Here is a 6535-nt window from a genome sequence, read left to right as displayed (position 1 = left end):
ACCATATGCTCTGTCCTAGCTATCACCGTCCTGCCTTCAGCTCCAGTAAATGCACGGCGAGCATCCCAACCCTCAGTGAACATTCCTGGCTTACTCTCCTATGTCTGTTCCAGAACAGTGAAACTGCGCTTGTTCTCTACAACATTCACATCCCTTTTTGCAACCCTGCCCATCTTTCCGTAGAGGAGGGCCCTAATTTACATGCCCCGCCCCGCCCCTCAGGGGCGTGACCACCACCATCCAGCTCAGCTCTCGGCACCGTCCTTACTCCTGGCCCCCGCCGCTCTGCAGAAGCTGCTGTGGCGCTGGAGGTCGCTGCGCTCGCCGCACACTTTCCAGCTCCGGGGAAAACGCAAGGGTTTTGCAGTTGGCCGCCTCAGGGGGTCGATGGAGGGAGCTGCAGGACGACACCGGCCGGCTTGCTCGCAAAGCAAATCCTGGGTCATCATGACTGTGCATTTGGGAGATTAGGGTTTGTCGGGGGCCGCCAGGCAGACAGAGCCCACAGCTTGAGCAGAGAGAGAATTACGAAGGCGGGGGAGGGGAGAGGCAGGAACCGCCTTGACTGAGAACGGGTCTCCATACCCCCTGTAACGGCTAGGCTCCTTAACTGAGACCCCGGGGTCGCCAGGCGGGCGCACTTGTCTTTCCTCCGTTCTCCGCTAAGCAACTAGAGAGCTGCAGGGTCTGTGGGACTTATCACAGTCGGCCCTAACCGACTCTCTCAGGTTCAGTCGAACCTGAGGGGTAAGATCCCTGACCTCACGACAGCCACCTGCCAGGCATTGCCCTGCATTCTTTGCTATGATCGAGCTCACTTGGATTGAGGAGGATTGACACTGTTATCATCTAGAGAGGATTGACACTTTCAACATCTTCATTTCACCGTCGTGATCAACGAGACCAGAGAGGCTGAGAAACTTGCCCTGGGTCACTCAGCTAGAAGGCAGTTGACCTGAGGAGTTGATCATGGTGTTCCAACACCTGCCGGGTTCTGAAGCACAGGTCCCGCTCACTGATGGAGTCCAGACCAGTGACTGCACTAGTTGTCTAGAATGTTCACACCACTTTTTGCACCCCCGCCCAGCCTTCCGCAGAGGCGGATCCAAATTTGCATACCCGCCTTTCTCCGCCCCAGGGGCGTGGTCGGCCCTTCTAGCTCGGTCCTTGGCACTGTCCTGGCCCCCGTTGCTCTGCAGAAACTGCCGTGGCGCTAGAGGTCGCTGCGCCCGCCGTACACTTTCCAGGAGAAGAGGGGGAAAGCCACAAGAGGAAGGCGACACTGAAGGACAGCAAGGCTGCTGGTGGCACACACATGGACGTGCTGGTGCCAGCCCCACAGCACCATGGTTTTGATAAGGGTGGGTGGCACCTGGGGTCAAGTCCTCACCTGAGCCTGCCTTGGCTTCTGGCTCTCTGGTTCCCTGCTGGCTTGGGTTTTCCCTGTCTCCTGTGGGAGGAGAAGGGTGGGGGGAGTGATTTGTTTCACTCCTTAGGGAAACCTAATAACCTTCTGGACAGATTAGCTCTGAGGTCCCCTCTGGACATGCCTGGCAGGAGTCAGCCCTCAACTAGCAAACACTAGGGATAAAGAGAGTTTTTGCCAGACACTCCTCTGAGCTGTCATCTCCCAGTGTGAATCTTGGTCCTAAGAAAACCTAACTTGGGCCCCGTTTTGAGCAATCTCCCTCCCTTCTGCCACCAGAGGTGCTCCTCCACGCCCCAACCTGGTTTTGCCTTCTAGCTTGCACCAGACCTGACATGCTATATGTGTGCTTTGTCTGTGATTCTACTATCTGCCTCCCCTTCTGCCCCTCCACCCTAACGACTGGGAAGATTCTCACTTGGACTGCTTTTTCCATCACTCTGTCACAGTCATTAGGCTAGTGCCCAGCACCTACATCCATTTACGGTATGGACAAGTGGGAGGAAAAGTATTAAACTAGATATTATATCAGTTACACTTACCCAGCCCCTGACACATGGTTATTATAATGGCTCTTCTTCAGGCTTCCCCAATTCATGATCTCTTTGCTTGGTTCCATGTTCCTCAGTGGTCATTTTATGGTTTCCCAGGTATTTGGGAATTGATCCTCAGACAGTTACATTCCTGCAAGGGAGTGTCTCACATTAAAGTGATTTACGTCACCTTCTACTTCATTCATAGCACCCTTGGGAGCTTGGTTAACTTGAGTTAGTACCCCTTCCCCATCATGCCCTGTGAAAGTATTAGTTGTTCAGTTGTGTCCGACTCTGCAATCCCAACTATAGCCCGCCAGACTCCTCTGTTCATGGGGTTCTCCAGTCAAGAACACTAGAGTGGGTTCCCATGCCCTCCTCAAGGGGATCTTCCTGACCCAGGGATCAAACCTGGGTCTCCTGCATTGTAGGCAGGTTCTTTACTGTCTGAGCCACCAGGGGAAACCCCACCATGCCCTGTTCTCTGCTCAGACAGAAATTCTGCTGCTGGCCCCAGACCTCATCCAGATGCCATGTGCCTTCACTAAGGTATTGTATCCTCAGAGACCCTGATATCCTTGCCCTGAAGGAGTTAGGAGTAACAGGTCAGGATGGGACTTTAGGATGACCCGCAGAGGTCTCAAGCATTTCCTGTTTCTGCAGCCTGGGGAACCAGGTACATTGTCAGACTCTTGCATTTTTGCCAAACTCACAGGTTATAGATTATATCTCATTGTTGTTTAAATATGCATTTCTCTCATTATCATTGTATGAAAAATCACATTTATTATAACTAATTTTAAAGACTATTGAAGGACAGCATACAAACATGATGTTAAAGTGTAAAACTTGATTAAATTTCACAAAGTAAACACACAATTGTAACCATTACTCTGCTTGAGAAAAAGCATTACTATCTCCTAAGAAGATGTCCTTCTGTCCCTTTCTTGTCATGACTCTCTTCTGCCTCTAAACAATGATATTTCTTATCTTTCCCAAGAACTGTGATTAAAATTTTTTTTTAATTTTTGGCTGTGCTGGGTCTTCATTGCTGCGAGCGGTCTTTCTCTAGTTGTGCCAAGTGGGGGCTACTCTCTCGCTGCGGTGCATGCGACTGTCATCACAGTGGCTTCACTTGTTGCAGCACGGGCTCTAGAGGGCAGGCTCAGCAGTTGTGGTGTACCTGCTCAGCTGCCCTGTGGCATGTGGGATCTTCTGGGACCAGGGATTGAACCATTACCACCTTCATTGCAAGGCAGATTCTTAACCACTGCACCACCAGGGAAGTCCCAGAACTGTGGGATTTTTTAGCCAAATTTTATTGAGTGGTTTTCTCTTTTCTGATCACATTCTCAGGTCTCTTTGTAGAATGCTGAGGTTCACCCTACCTGTGATAGATTTGCAAATATTTTTTTCCCAGTTTCTTTTTTTTTTTAATTGCATAGATGTGAATTATATAAATGGATATAATATATAAATGTTTATAAACAGTTGACTTTCAGAGTCTGAGTTATAGTATGAGTTAGGTCATCGGGGAAGGACTTACTGAGACAGAGTGAGGAATGCAGGAGGTTGACAGTAGGGAAGGTTAATGCTTTGAACGATAAAAGGCAGGAAGCAGGAAAGAAGTTCTGAACCAAGTTGGCAGCTAGAGGAGTCCAGATTTCCACCTCACCCAACCCAAACCAAGAAATGACTGGGCCCTGTGACTCCATGGAGTTCAGGATTGAGGTCCCCAAGAAGTATGGGGCCCATTGTGTCCTCCCTTGCCTGCCACAGTGGCCCACTGTTCATGTGCCCATTGGGCCAGGCCGGGGATGGCCAGCTACAAATGCTGGTGGAGTTATTCTGTCTGTTGATTGTCCAGTGCCCTCCTCCTCCTCAGTCCTGACAAACCACTTCTTAGGTTGGCTGCTGTTGTGGGCCTGACCAAGTTTTCAGTCTTGGAGGCCTTCTATACAGTTTGTGACTCATGATCTCTGTCCCATGTTGGCCATCTGTCTCTACAAATGCTTAGTAGTTTGCCAGAAGCTGCTTTGGGGAACATGGACAAGCCTCTGTTGCTGTGAGTGTCGTGTCCTGGCTCTAGAGCCCTGAGGCCCTGCATTACAATCCCCACTTTAGCTTGCCACCAAGTCCCTCATTTCCCTTCACTCACCTGCTCGTCTCTAAGATAATAGAGTCTGCCAGGTCCACTGAGCCAAGTAGTGGGCTTGCCTCACCTCACTTGCTAGCTTTGCACTTGTTTCTGGCCCAGGCCCAGCTCCAAGCTGAATATCTTTTGGGTCACATGGCTAACGAGCCCAGGCAGGATTTTTTTGTGTAGAATGTGTTTGAAGTTTCCAGAACTCTGAGAGGCCCAACTAGGCCCTGTGCTCTCTTCTCTGTGGTCACTGTTGAAAGAGGAAACAATTTACCTCTCCTTTGAGAAAGGCTGAGCTGGATGAAGAACAAGCTGGAATCAAGATCGCTGGGAGAAATATCAATAACCTCAGATATGCAGATGACACCACTCTTATGGCAGAAAGTGAAGAAGAACTAAACAGCCTCTTGATGAAAGTGAAAGAGGAGAGTGAAAAAGTTGGCTTAAAGCTCAACATTCAGAAAACTAGGATCATGGCATCCGGTCCCATCACTTCATGGCAAATAGATGGGGAAACAGTGGAAACAGTGGCTGACTTTATTTTTGGGGGCTCCAAAATCAGTGCAGATGGTGATTGCAGCCATGAAATTAAAAGACGCTTACTCCTTGGAAGGAAAGTTATGACCAACCTAGACAGCATATTAAAAAGCAGAGACATTACTTTGTCAACAAAGGTCCGTCTAGTCAAAGCTATGGTTTTTCAGTAGTCATGTATGAATGTGAGAGTTGGACTATAAAGAAAACTGAGCGCCAAAGAATTGATGCTTTTGAACTGTGGTGCTGGAGAAGACTCTTAAGAGTCCCCTTGAACTGCAAGGAGATCCAACTAGTCCATCCTAAAGGAGATCAGTCCTGGGTGTTCATTAGAAGGACTGATGTTGAAGCTGAAACTCCAATACTTTGGCCACCTGATGCGAAGAGCTGACTCATTTGAAAAAGACCCTGATGCTGGAAAAGATTGAAGGCTGGAGGAGAAGGGGATGACAGAGGATGAGATGGTTGGATGGCATCACCAAGTCAATGGACATGAGTTTGGGTGAACTCCGGGAGTTGGTAATGGACAGGGAGGCCTGGTATGCTGCGGTTCATGGGGTCACAAAGAGTCGGACACTACTGAGCGACTGAACTGAACTGTACTAGGAGAGAGTGTTGCAGCTGGTGCTCCACAATAGGAACCCCTAAACATTGCAGCCTTTCTTGTTTTACTGTAGTATCGCTTTTCTTCTAAGTTCACTGTGTTTTGTCAGATTTCTGGTGTGCCAGCACCTTCCCACTTTTTTTTCAAGAGTTCATACCATGGAAAACACGAGTCAATATGATATGTTACACTGCAGCCTGAACAATAAAAAACTACAAAAGTTCTGCGGAATAAAAATCGAAAGTAGAGAAACTGTTAGTTCATGTTTCAACCTTCCTAAAACAAACAAAAAATAAATAGGAACCAACGTTCAAAGTGCTAGTTCACCACTACAAACTAAACTTTTTTGAAGTATGATGAAGCTTAAAGTAGTATATCCCACACTATTTACAACGAAGTAGTTTTAACAGTATGGACTGACGTTTAACCCCAAACTCATCTAAGTGTTGAAAAAGAACCATATTTAAATCTAATTTTTATTACCAAAGATATTCCCCTGAGGGGGTGCACCGTTCCTGGAGATACTGCAATACCAGGTCGATGCGTGGAGTGGACGGAGCAAGCTCCTATTCCAACTCCCTGCTCCAAAAATCCACTTAATATATTGTCCTCGGATAGAGAACGTATCAGATATTAAACTGATAAGAACAGATACTACACTTGATCTTAGCCAAAAGGCCGAGAAGCGATACTGTGGCACCACCCGTCGCTGTCACCGTCCTGCTGTCCTGCATGTTGCACCCAGGGTGACCGGGTCCCTGCTCACTCCAGGTCTCCTTTCCTTTGCTTCGTGGACACTACTGTGAATGGTACTGTATTGGACTCTCGTGCAAATTTTTTATTCTCTACATTGTAGGAGAGAATTTATATACCTGCTGTAACTTTGTCATTCCCTGACGGAGGCGCCATTTCTAATTTGCATGCCCCGCCCTTTCTGCGAGGTTGGGTGTAGCCTTGCGGGTTGACAGCCAGCTTCTCCTCTTGGTTTCTGCGCGCACGAGCGGAAGCTGGGCTAGGGCGGAGCTCTTTCTTGGCACAGGCTCATGGGGAGAGGAAGGGTTTGGAGAAGTTGGGGTCGGGCGAACCGAGGAAGGGCTCTGTGAAATTGACCAGCCGACTGGTCCGAGTACGAAAAAAGTCCTCTGGTCTTCACTGTGAAAACAACAGGGTCCCACGGATTGGCTCTGTCCAGCCATAACCCACTCGGAGGCTGGGACTCTGGGAGTGTCTGTCTACGGTAGCCTACCAGGGGCTATCGAGAGAACTTGAGACCCGAGATCTGGCCCTCCGAGTAC

The 6535-nt window shown here is 48.8% G+C and overlaps 1 non-coding gene across 1 annotated transcript; it reads right to left on the bottom strand.

The window, feature by feature from the left end:
• Positions 1-5739: 5739 nt before the first annotated feature.
• LOC138084942 (U2 spliceosomal RNA) lies at positions 5740-5930 on the bottom strand. Its single transcript, XR_011145337.1, has one exon. It is a non-coding gene; the product is annotated as a U2 spliceosomal RNA (small nuclear RNA).
• Between the last annotated feature and the right edge of the window lie 605 nt (positions 5931-6535).

Source organism: Capricornis sumatraensis, chromosome 8, assembly GCF_032405125.1.
Source record: "Capricornis sumatraensis isolate serow.1 chromosome 8, serow.2, whole genome shotgun sequence".
NCBI lineage: Eukaryota > Metazoa > Chordata > Mammalia > Artiodactyla > Bovidae > Capricornis > Capricornis sumatraensis.
The sequence above is the reverse complement of the archived record's forward strand: the minus strand, read 5'-3'. Positions and strand labels throughout refer to the sequence as shown.